Raw genomic sequence first — 13,449 nt, forward strand, 5'->3', positions numbered from 1 at the left:
GAAATTGTATGAGACTCCACCACTTCCTCTGGCAGCTCATTCCATGCATGCAACATCCTCTGCGTGGAAACAATTGCCCCTAAGGTCCCTTTAAGAGCTTTCCCCTCTCACGCTAAACCTGTGCTCTCTAGTTCTGGGCTCATCCATCTCTATCCATGCCCCTCATGATTTTATAAACCTCTATAAGGTCACTCCTCAGCCTCCGACACTTCAGGGACAACAGTCCCAGCCTATTCAGCATCTCTTTATAACTCAAATCCTCTAACCATGGCAACTTCCTTGTAAATCTTTTCTGAGCCCTTTCAAGGTCACAACATACTTCCAATAGGAAGGAGACCAGAATTGCACAAACTATTCCAAAAGTGGCCAAACCAGCGTCCTGTACAGCCGCAACATGACTTCCCAACTCCATACTCAATACACTGACCAATGTAAGAAAGCACACCTAACGCCCCATTTCATTCACGAATATCCTCTAGGGAAGGTAATCTGTCATCCTTCTCTGGTGTGGCTTCATGTGATTCAGGACCCACAAACTGGTTGACTATTTCCTGCTCCCTGGACAATCATCGAAGGTTGGTAAGTGTTGCCCTAACCAGCGACACACACATCCCTTCGAAGAATTAAAGAAAATGGACCTCCCTATGCACAGCCAACTACCCTGTGCTGATGACTGCTCCTTTTTTATACCACTCTCTCAGATTGCATATCCTGGACTGAGTCCATTGTCATAAGTATGCAACTTCCCAATTTGATCCAATTTTGAAGTTAGGAGGTCCACCACTAGAATCAGTGTAGTATCCTGCAGCACAGACAACCAAAGCAAAATGATCTTTCCAATGCAGATGTGGGAATGGTGTTTATTTTTGAAAGTACTCATGGAATGTGAGCACAATTGTCCAGACCAGTATTCATTGTCCAGATCTACTCGCCTTTGTGATGGGGATGGAGATCTGCTTTTGTGAACATCTGCAATTGCCTGAGGTTTTAGAGGACAACTGTTTAGAGGGCAAAATGTTTACCGAAAAGACATGAAGGGCATTTTTTTTACACAGTGGGTGGTCTGCATGTGGAATGAACTTCCTGAGTAAGTGGTGGGTGTGGGAGCAATTGTAATTTTTAAAAGACCTTTGGATAAGTATATTAATAAGAAATGCTTGGAGGGATATGCACCATGTGCAGGTAGTTTTGACTAGTTTAAGGTTAAAAATCACACAACACCAGATTATTGTCCAACAGGTGTAATTGGAAGCACACTAGCTTTCGGAGCGACGCTCCTTCATCAGGTGATTGTCTCCTGATGAAGGAGCGGCACTCCAAAAGCTAGTGCTTCCAATTAAACCTGTTGGACTATAACCTGGTATTGTGTGATTTTTAACTTTGTCCACCCCAGTCCAACACCAGCAACTCCGAATCTTGACTAGTTTAGTTTGGGATAAGTTCAGCTCGGACTGATTGGACCAAAGGGACTGTCTCCGGACTCAGGAACAAAAACAGGCATTATTGGAAAAGATCAGCAGGTCTGGCTGCATGTGTAAAGAAAAATCAGAATTAGCGTTCCTGCTCCAGTAACCCTCCCTCAGAACTGCACCAACACTTTAACTCTGATTTTTCTTTACAGATGCTGAAGGATCTGCTGAGGTTTTCCAGCAACTACTGTGTTATTTTCCTGATTCTGTACTGTATGACTCTATGACTATGACTCAATAATAGTGATGTAACAATGCTATATTTCCAAGTGAGAATGAAACCTGGCTTGAAATGCGAAGGTGTTTCTATGCATCTGTTGCTCTTGTATTTATTCTGGATGGTGGAGGTCATGGGGGTTTGTGAGCTGCTGTCAAAAGAGACTTGGAGCCTTACTGCTTTGCAACTTGGAGGTGGCATTCATTCCAATTCAGGCATGTCATTGATGAGGGGAATGAGTACTGAATGTGGTGATTGGTACACTAATCAATTGAGTGCTTGTCCTGCATGATGTGGAGCTTTGTGAGTGTTTTACTTAGTGTTTCAATTGAGATGCACTCAGCCAGATTTGTTGGGAGCATTCCAGCCCTCACCTGAGCAATGCTTTCTGGATGGTGGCTGGCAGGGAGCACATTGCTACAGTAATCAAAGTCTGACATACTCCTGTGGCCACAGCACTTATATGGCTGGACCAGTCATTTTCTTGTCAATGACCCAGCATGTTGATAGCCGTGCATTCAGTGATGGTAATGTCATAATAAGCCTTTGTGAGATGGACCATTTCCAAAAATTGAGAATTTACCATTGTGTCATGTTTTTGGGATGTGAATGCTACTTGTCAATTATCGGACCAGGTGGTATCTTTCTGTACTTGTTCACAGATCTTTTCATTACCTAAGGAGTTGTAAATGATACTGAACATGGTGCAATCATGACCAAACATATTTAATTTCAAAATTATGATGGAGGGAAGGACAGTGATAAGGCACCTGCAGATTTTAGGACCATTATACATTTGTGAAGAATTCCTGTAGAGATGCATGATGGTTGAGATGATTGACCTCCAGCAGCCACAACCATTTTCACCTTTAGACAGGATGAAACCAAAGACAGTTGTAATCTCATTGAGCCTAGTTTTTCTAGGGGTCCTTATTATGAATATGTTATCATAATTTATATGTTTAAGAGTTGAACGTCTCACGACTTAAAATTTAACTGTAAAAATAGGTGCGACCGATTGAGGAACAGGTAATCAATCGGCACGGTGGCACAGTGGTTAGCACTGCTGCCTCACAGCGCCAGAGACCTGGGTTCAATTCCCGCCTCAGGCGACTGACTGTGTGGAGTTTGCACATTCTCCCCGTGTCTGTGTGGGTTTCCTCCGGGTGCTCCGGTTTCCTCCCACAGTCCAAAGATGCGCAGGTCAGGTGAATTGGCCATGCTAAATTGCCCGTAGTGTTAGGTAAGGGGTAGATGTAGGGGTATGGGTGGGTTGCGCTTCGGCGGGGCGGTGTGGACTTGTTGGGCCGAAGGGCCTGTTTCCACACTGTAAGTAATCTAATCATTTTGTAAATGCAAGTTCAACAATCTTGAATTTGATGTCCTACATCAGAATATGTGGTTCTGTCGGAAGGTCAGAGGCTATGGTACAGAAATAAAGCAACAATTGACAGAGTTTGGGCTCCTGGCAGTGTCAGAATGTTTGTCATTATCTGACAAAAATTCTCACAATTCTGGAAATTGGATTTGCAAGCTGTGATAGTGATACTGTATGCAGATGTATACAGAATATAAATAACTTCATGATTCAAATATGTAAATCATATTTACTAATAAGACAGACTGCGACTGGAGTTTATTAACATGTAGATTATTAATACTCATTTAGGATTGGAATACTAGATAATGCAAGAGACTTGCATCATTTATGAAAATACCATCTCAAATGTTCTGTATTCTGTCCTGTTAATTCTTCTTAAGGCTCTCCAACTCAATTCACTAACGTCCTTTAGGGAAAGAAACTGCTATCCTTATCTGGTCTGGCTGACATGTGAGCCCAGACTCACAGCAACATGTTTGACTCTAATCTGCCCTGTGGGCAATTAGGGATGGTCAATAAATTCTGCCTAGCCAGTGACACCCTCATCCCGTGAATGAATAAAGAAAAATTATAAACCATAATTATAAAACCGAAGGTCCTAAATTTCATTATTTGTTGAAACAGACATTGTTATTCCTATTATATTCAATATTATTATTTTTATATATTTCCTTAAAACTGATTGATGCACGTTCCTCATCAAACCTTCTTCCTCCAAAAGAGGACATACATTGCAAACCAAAAGCAGCAATCCCTGAAAATTTAAAATGGAAAGATTATGAATTACAGATTCAAAATTGTTAATCTACATCTGACACATACAGATGTGAAATCATGCCAACATTTCCAGCTCTATATTCATCCTTGTTAAAGCACAGATAATAAATTAGTGTAACTATGTCCCACAATTTGTCTTGAGGTTACTGGAAGATTAATCATTACCAAAAATATTATTTGAGACAATAGAATATGTCAATAGAGCATTTTATTGAATTGATATTTTGCTCTTCCATTTTCATTTTTCACTCCAATAGGACATTTCACTCTTTAAATTTAGCACCAAACATATACAACCAGTTGCAAAGGTTTTCTGACTTGCAATCCATTGTATATTTACAAACTATATTGACAACTCCATCAGTGGACAGACAGAAATGAGGAATGTAATATAACTGAAATCCTGCATGATTCAGACTGTTATGGTACTAGTTCTCACTGCGGTCAGACATTCCATTTAATTCAGTTCCCCACAAACAGTTAAATTCTATAGTCAGGGATATTTCTACTTAGGCAAGACTATTGGGGTAAGTTGTTCCCCTTCAGTTAGTAACCCCTACTCAGTGTAATTTTACTTTGAGAGATGCTCCCAATAACACTTGGGAGCAAACTGTACTGTAAATGGAAGAGCCTTGGGAAAAGTTGATGAGAAGAGAGATCTGGGCATTCAGGTCCATTGTTTCCTGAAGGTGGCTGCACAGTAGATAGAGTGGTCAAGAAGGCTTATGATATGTTTGTCTTCATCAGATGGGGTATTGAGTATAAGAGCTGGCACGTTATGTTAAAATTGAATGAGACTTTGGTTTGGCCACATTACCGAAATGATGTGGACGCTTTGGAGAGGGTGCAGAGAAGGTTTATGAGTATGTTGCCTGGTATGGAAGGTGCTAGCTATGAAGAGAGCTTGAGTAGGTTAGAATTGTTTTCATTACAAAAAAGGAGATTGAAGGGGGACCTGATTGAGGACTACAAGATCATGAAGGGTATAGACAGGGTAAATACAGAAAAGCTTTTTCCCAGGGTGAGGGATTCAATAATAAGAGGTCATGCATTCAAGGTGAGAGGTGAAAAGTTTAAGGGGGATACATGGGGAAAGTACTTGACACAGAGGTTGTGGGTGCCTGAAACGCAATGCCAGCAGAAGTACTAGATTCATTTAAGGTGTGTCTGGACGGATACATGAGTAGGTGGGGAGCAGAGGGAGAGAGATACTTAGGAATTGGGCAATAGGTTTAGACAGTGGATTTGGATCGGCACAAGCTTGGAGGGCCGAAGGGTCTGTTCCTGGGCTGTAAATTTTCCTTGTTCTTTGTACTTTGTAATTCCAGAAAAATGGCAGCAGAGAAGGACACTCCAACTGGAACAGCTGTTTTTTTTTCTTGATTTTCTCTTCCTCCCCCTCTCCTCCCTGCTTTTGACCTCGGACACTTGGCCCCAGCCTCCAAAACAGAGTTGTCATTCAGTGGCCCAAAACAGAGTCACCAGCTGCCGATCCTGGCTATCTCTCAAATGAGTTTCTGTAATGGCTAACAATATCATCATCCCAGGTGCTAATCCAGATTTTAAATTTATCTATCTTATCTATTTTACTCTTTGCATTACAATCAATACACTGCAGACTGCCAGTCCTACCATGTCAATTAACCTGGCAATGTGTGTTCTTCTGTCAGACTTACTTGACTTAACCTGTGCCTTCTTCTTAATCACTCCACATGCTGACCTACTGCGCTGGTCCCTACACCCTGTCACACCAGTTTAAACTCTCCCAAATAGCACCAGTAAAACTGGGTGCAAGGAGATTGATGCTCCACCAGTTCAGGTGCAACCCATCCTTCTTCGACAGGTCCAACGTTTCGGAGTCTCCAGTTTGCAGACTCCAGCCACTTCCCCTTTACCATGGCTGTGCAATCCCATTACACGTCCATTCCCCATCAGGATGGTCTCAGGACTCTCCGCTCCTTCCAGGAACAAAGGCCTGAACTGTGCCCACACCCTGCCAATCTCCTCTGCCTGGCTGAGCTCGTCCTCACCATAAACAGCCTCTCTTTTTAACTCCTCTCATTTTCTTCAGCTCAGAGGGGAGGCCATGGGGGCACGCATGGGTCCTCCTGGCTAGATCGTTGTCCCCTCCTTTGTCTGTCCAATTGTGCTTCTCCGTCTTTGGGCTTTGTCCCCACCTATCATTCACTCCTTACCTCCTCCCATCACTCACTCTCCCACATAAAAACCAAAATTTTCCTAGCTACCATCAGTTCTGAGGCAGGGTCACTGGACCTGGAAAATTAACCATGATTTCTCATCACTGATGCTGCCAGACCTGTTGAGCTTTTCCAGCAATTTCTGGTTTTTGTTTCTGATTTACATTACCAAAGCTCTTTTGGATTTTATTTAGTATTTTGCTCACTCTCTTAGCTCTTCTGGGCATGCCCGTCTTGAAGAATTCTGCTCCTCTCTCTGATGGGACTTCCGCTCCAACCTTTCTCTTGTCCACTGTCATTAATTTCACTCTCACACCTGGCGTTTGACCAGGTATTTGTTAAAATCTGTTTCCACAGTAACATCACATTACTTACTGACTCACCCCATATAGGTTCATCCTTCATGCTTTGAATCCAGCCAGAATCACAAGTATCTCTGTGATGTTCACTAATTCCGCAGACAGCTACTCCCGCTGCATCCTGAGATCTACACTCAGTGCCATGTGTCATCACTTGCGCACTCTCAATCTCTCTCTCCAACAGCATCACATCACACTGACTCAGGACTGCACCACTCTGTAGTTCCTCCTCCTCCTCCAGCTCCTTTACCGTGTTAACTATAAACTGTTTATTTTCCTTTCAGGCATCAAGGCCCACAAGACGAAACAACTCAGATACGCATGACCCTCTGGAACCTTCCTCTCCTCCCCTTCCCCCTGACTCCATCCCCTTCCCAACTGCACCTCCTATTGGGTATTCACCATCCCTACTGACCTTAACTCTCAGCAAAGTCATTCTTAGCCTCTGTGTCCATTTCTTTGGGCAAGAGTCCTCTCCTCTTCCCACAGAACCCTTCGCTTCCACCCACCCCTCCCATCCACCATCCTCCACCTGGACTCTTTGGCCTTCTCCCTGCACTCTGTCTGTTCATTGAGAACTTTGGCTGTGACATTGGCCACCTCAGTTTCTCTGTCCCCAAACCGACTGCACTCTGTGTGCTCAGATACAACCCTGGCTTTATGAAGCCTGCCAATAAGGGTGGTGCTGTTGTAGTCCAGCATACTGATCCCTGCATTACAGAGGCTAAGGGCCAACTCTCAGATACTTCCTTCAATCTCCCCCTGGACCGTGACTCCACCATGGAACACCAGGCCATTTTATCTACTATGGTCACTAATCTTATTTCATCTGATGATTCCGCAGCCCCCCCCCCCCCGCCTTTCCCCACCACTGCCTCCAAACTGAGAGTATCCCAGCCCTGCACAGCATGCTTCTACCTCCATTTGAAAATCCACAGACAGGACTGCCTGGACAGACCCATTGTTTCCACCTCCTTCTGCCCTATAGAACTCAGCTCTTCCTACTTTGACTGGGTCTTTTCGGCCCTAGTCCAGTCCCAGCCCATTTACATCCATGATTCCTCTATTGCTTTATGTCTGTTTTGGAATTTCCAGTTTGCAGGTTGCAGCCACCTCCTCTTTACCATGGCCGTGCAAACCCTTTACACATCCATCCTCCAACAGGATGGTCTCAGGCTCTCTGCTTCTTCCTGGAGGAAAGGCCTGAACCATCGCCACCTACCACTACTGGCACGGTGGCATAGTGGGCGGCACAGTGGCACAGTGGTTAGCACTGCTGCCTCACAGTGCCAGAGACCCAGGTTCAATTCCCGCCTTGGGTGACTGACTGTGTGGAGTTTGCACGTTCTCCCTGTATCTGCATGGGTTTCCTCCGGGTGCTCTGGTTTCCTCCCACAGTCCAAAGATGTGCAGGTCAGGTGAATTGGCCATGCTAAATTGCCTGTAGTGTTAGGTAAGGGGTAAATGTAGGGGTTTCGGGTTGGTGTGGACTTGTTGGGCTTAAGGGCCTGTTTCCACACTGTAAGTAATCTAATCTAAGTAATCTAATCTACCCTCCTCTGCCTAGCCAAGCTGATCCTCACCCTCAACAGCTTCTCTTTTAACTCGTCTCATTTCCTTCAGGTCACGGGGAGGCCAGGGGTACCCACATGTGCTGTGGTTATGCCTGTCTCTTTGTGGGCTAGTTGGAACATTCCTTGTTCCAGTCCTATTCTGGCCCCCCACCCACAACTGTTTCTCTAATATATCAGTATTAGCATTGGTGCTGTTTTCCTCTCACATCCAGAAGTGGAAAGGTTTATCAATTTCACTTCCAGTTTCTAACCCATCCTCACTTTCACCTGGCCCATCCTTGACTCCTTCCTTCCCTTACTCGACATCTCTGTTTCTATTTCTGGTTTTGACTGCCCACTATAAACCCACCATCTGCCATAGTTACCTGGACTATACATCCTCACACCCTGCTTCCTGGAAAGACTCTATTCCATTCTCTCAATTCTTCTTGTCTCTTTGACACATATGTTCCAACGAGGCCAACTTCCACAAGGGAGCCTCCAGAATGTTAATCTTCTTCCTCAGCTGATGATTCCTCAGCACTGTTGCTGACAGAGCCGTCAACCAGGTCTGACCCAACCTCACATTTTGGTCCTCACCCCGTCTCTTCCCTCCCACAACAGCGATAGGGTTTCCCTTGTTCTTACCTACTATTCCACCAGCAGCCACATCCAGAAGATCATTATCTGTCATTTCTGCCACCTCTAGTGAGGTGCCACCATCAGATACATGTTCCCATCCCCTGACTTGTCTGTCTTCCGGGGGACTGTTCCCATGGTTCACTCCCAACACCCACCCCCATTCCTCCCACAGTTCATTGGTACCTTTTTCTGCAATCTCTGCCCATTTACCTCCTCCATCCTCCATATCCAATATACTTTCCAGGTGAAGCAATCTTTTACTTGCACTTCACACAACTTGGTCGACTGCATTCATTGCTCACAATGTGGACTTCATTACACTGGGGAAACAAATGTTAAACTGAGTGATGCCTCAGAACACCGACATTCTGCCCACAAAAATGACCCTGAAATTCCAGTTGCCTGTCAGTTCAACACACCACCATGTTTCCTGGCCAATATCTCTCTCTCAGCCTTGCTGCAGTGCTCCAATGAAGCTCAGCATAAGCTGCAGGAAAAACACCTCATTTTCCAGTTGTGGACCCTGCAGCCTTCTGGATTCAATATCGAGTTCAATAACTTTAGGATTTGAACTCTCCTATGTCCTTACCCCAACCCCACACACCTGGCCATGTTATCACATAGTCTGCTATTACACACAACTCATTGTTAGCCACTAACAGACTCCACTAACAGCTAGTCATCCTCCTAGCCAGGATTGTAATCCACTCTTTGTTTGTCCAACTGTTTTCCCCTCTCTTTGGGCACTATACCCACCTATTGTTTACTCCTTCTCCCTCTATCCACCCTATCTTCTGCATAAAAAAATAACATTTTCCAAGCTACCACCCATTCTAAGGAAGGGACATTGGACCCAAAAGATGAACGCTGATAACGTGCTGAGCTTTCCTAGCAATTTCGCTTTTTGTTATCCAGAACCCGCCTACCCTGGAAGTGATCCCAATCATCTAGATATTTAAAACCATCCATCCTACACCAGCTCTTTAGCCCCTGCATTTAACTATGTTATCTTCCTATTTTTGGCCTCTGCTTTGCAACTTCTTACCCAACTCCCTAAACTCCATTTGCAGGACATCATCTCTGTGTTCTGCCGATGCTGTTAGTCCCAATATGGACCACAATCTCTGGCTACCTACCCTCTCCTTTCAGAATATCATGTGCCCACTCTGAAACATGTATGACCTGGAATCAGGGAGGCAGAAGGTTGTGGTAGGAAGCTATTTGTGTCTCTGGGTGCTGCTGTCCAGTGGCATGCCACAGCGATTAGTACTGGATCTCTTATTGTTCGTGATATAGATATTGAAGAAAATAAGCGTGAGAGATGGTAGGAAAGTTTGTAGATGGCATGAAGATTGTTCAGGTTGGTGGCAGTGAGAAGAAAGGTCTTCGGTTAAAGAAAGATATAAACGGATTGGTCTGATGGGCAGATCAATGGCAAAATTCTGGTCAAGATGGCGGCAGTGTAAGCAGCCAAGTGTTCAGGCTCCTGAGCACTGGAGCTTGAACACTCCATCCATTTGTCCCTCTTATTACCTTCTTTCTCATTTTTTAAAAACTTTTAACTGATAGTGGAATAAAGTTCCTGAGCCCAGGACTCATTCAGTCTGTCTGCTTTTCTTTTTGTTTCTTTTCCTTTCTAGATTGGCCATCATGTTTAATTTGGTGAGGTGGGCCCAATAGCAAGAGAGGAGACTCCAGCTTTTGTGGGTCCGTGCATGTAACAGTAAGGCAGTAGTGGAGGAGAATTGGCCCAGCAGTGAAAGATGGTGCCTGGAGAGTGGCAACCTCAACATCGGTTGGGTCCGGTGTAGGTAGCAGTGAGGTGGTGGGGGAATGATTGGGGTGCAGGCTTTGTTGACAAAGAGCCAGCTGAGGATAGATGCACTTTAAGCTATAGCTTCTATTTTTATTGCTTCCTGATTCTTATACTTTTTAAAAATGGTGTCAGATTGTGGCGACAATGATAATATTTTACTCTAATTTACTGTTTTCCTCACTACACATGACAGTCAAATCATCAAAAACTCATCATCATATTGAGTTTAAACCTGCTAAGTGATACAGTTATGAAGAAATAACAAACTAAGGGAGAAGTCCATGAATGGTAGGATACTAGAAAGCTCAGAGCAACAGAAGGATATTGGGGTGCTTGTTTACAGATCCCTGAAGATAGCAGGTTGTGTTAATAGGGTTGTTAAGAAGACAGAGGGTGGTGCTGGAGGGTTGCCTTTCAGACTGGAGGCCTGTGACCTGTGGAGTGCCACAAGGACCAGTGCTGGGTCCACTGTTTTTCATCATTTATATAAATTATTGAATGTGAACGTAGGAGATTTAGTTTAAGATGACATAAAAATTGGAGGTGTAGTGGACGGCAAAGAAGGTTACCTCAGAGTACAATGGGATCTTGATCAGATGGGCCAATGGGCTGAGAAATGGCAGATGGAGTGTCATTTAGAAAAATGTGAGATTCTGCACTTTGGAAAAGCAAATCTTAGCAGGACCTGTACATTTACTGGTAAGGTCCAAGGGAATGTTGCTGAACAAACAGACCTTGGAATGCAGGTTCATACATCCCTGAAAGTAAAGTCACAGGTAGGTAGGACAGTGAAGAAGGCCTTCAGTATGCTTTCCTTTATTGGTCAGAGCATTGAGTAGAGGCATTGGGAGGTCGTGTTGTGGCAATACAGGCTGTCGGTTAGTCCACTTTTAGAATATTGCATGCAATTTTGGTCTCCTTCCTATTTGGAAGGATGTTGTAAAACTTGAAAGGATTCAGAAAAAGGTTGGAGGATTTGAGCTTTTGGGAGAGACTGAACAGGCTGGGGATGTTTTCCCTGGAGCATCAGAGGCTGAGGGGTGACTTTATAGAGATTTATATAATCATGAGGGGCATGGATAGGATAAATACAAAATGTCTTTTCCCTGGAGTGAGGGAATCCAGAACTAGAGGGCATACATTTAGGGTGAGAGGGGAAAGATATAAAATGGACGTAAGGGGAAACTTTTTCACACAGAGGGTGGTGTGTGTATGGAATGAGCTGCCAGAAGAAATGGTGGAGGCTGATACAATTGCAGCATTTAAAAGGCATCTGGATGGGTATATGAATAGCGAGGATTTAGAAGGATATGGGCAAAGTGCTGGCATGTGGGACTAGATTGGGTTGGGATACTGGTTGGCATGGACAAGTTGGACTGAAGGATCTGTTTCCATGCTGTACATCACTATGACTTTATGACTTTATGTGGGAAACTTGCCTTTAGCTGTCAGGCATAGATTATCAGAAGAAGGAGGTTACGTTGGAGTTGTGCAATACTTCCCCTAAGCCACAGTTGGAATGCTGTATGCAGTTCTGGTCACAATAGGAAGTAATTGCACTTGGTGCTGCAGAAGAGATTCATGTGGGGTGGAATGGAGTAGGTTAGTTGGTTAAAATGGGTGGTTTTATTTGGAGCAGAGAAGGCTGAGAGAGAACCTGACTCAGGTGAATCAAATTATGAGGGACATGGACAGGGTGGATAGTAAGTAACTGTTCCCCTTTGTTGAAGGGGCAGTAACAAGGAGACATAGCTTTAAGGTAAAGGACAAGAAGTTTAGAGAGGATTTGAAGAAAAGATTTATCATCTGGTGTGGAAATGTGGCATGTACTATCTTGGAGGATAGTTGAGGAAGAAAACCTCACAATCTTTAAAGAATATTTGGATAACCACTTAAATTATCAGAATACTCAAGGTTATGGACAAGCTGCAGGAAAATGGAACTCAAGTAAACTTAGAGTAGTTTTTGTTGGTGAGTCTCAATAGACTGAAGGGCCTCTTCTGTACTATATGATTCTATGATCACACTTTGGCCTAACTGTCTAATCCACTTGCACTTTATGCTCCTTTCAGCATCTTGCCTTGTTCCACCCTCCTCCACTCTTTTTCTCACTCTTTATTCTCTGCTGCTCCTACAGATACCTTTTATTATATAGATCTCTTCACTGCTTTCCTCACTCAGCGTCTTCACTGAGAAAATCTCATTCTCAGTGATTCAGACCTCCCACTGATTATGTTTTCTGGGGTCCCTATTCTCTAATGTTCCATGAATCTCTCAGTCCATGTAAACTTTCCAATCATGGTGGTTCTCCAAGTCATCTCACACTACTTTCTGTGTTTCAATCATCTGTAGACAATAGACAATAGACAATAGATGCAGGAGTAGGCCATTCTGCCCTTCGAGCCTGCACCGCCATTCAATATGATCATGGCTGATCATTCCTAATCAGTATCCTGTTCCAGCCTTATCTCCATACCCCTTGACTCCACTATCTTTAAGAGCTCTATCCAATTCTTTCTTAAAAGAATCCAGAGACTGGGCCTCCACTGCCCTCTGGGGCAGAGCATTCCACACAGCCACCACTCTCTGGGTGAAGTAGTTTCTCCTCATCTCTGTCCTAAATGGTCTACCCCGTATTTTTAAGTTGTGTCCTCTGGTTCGGCACTCCCCCATCAACGGAAATATGTTCCCTCCTGCCAGAGTGTCCAGTCCTTTCATAATCCTCTTCGTTTCAATCAGATCCCCTCTCAGTCTTCTAAACTCAAGGGTATACAAGCCCAGTCGCTTCAGTCTTTCCGTGTAAGGCAATCCTACCATTCCAGGAATTGACCTCGTGAACCTACGCTGCACTCCCTCAATAGCCAGAATGTCTTTCCTCAAATTTGGAGACCAGAACTGTACACAGTACTCCAGGTGTGGTCTCACCAGGGCCCTGTACAGCTGCAGAAGCACCTCTTTGCTTCTATACTCAATCCCTCTTGTTATGAAGGCCAGCATGCTATTAGCCTTCTTCACGACCTGCTGTACCTGCATGCTT

The sequence above is a fragment of the Chiloscyllium punctatum genome, chromosome 29, assembly GCF_047496795.1.
Source record: "Chiloscyllium punctatum isolate Juve2018m chromosome 29, sChiPun1.3, whole genome shotgun sequence".
Taxonomy (NCBI): domain Eukaryota; kingdom Metazoa; phylum Chordata; class Chondrichthyes; order Orectolobiformes; family Hemiscylliidae; genus Chiloscyllium; species Chiloscyllium punctatum.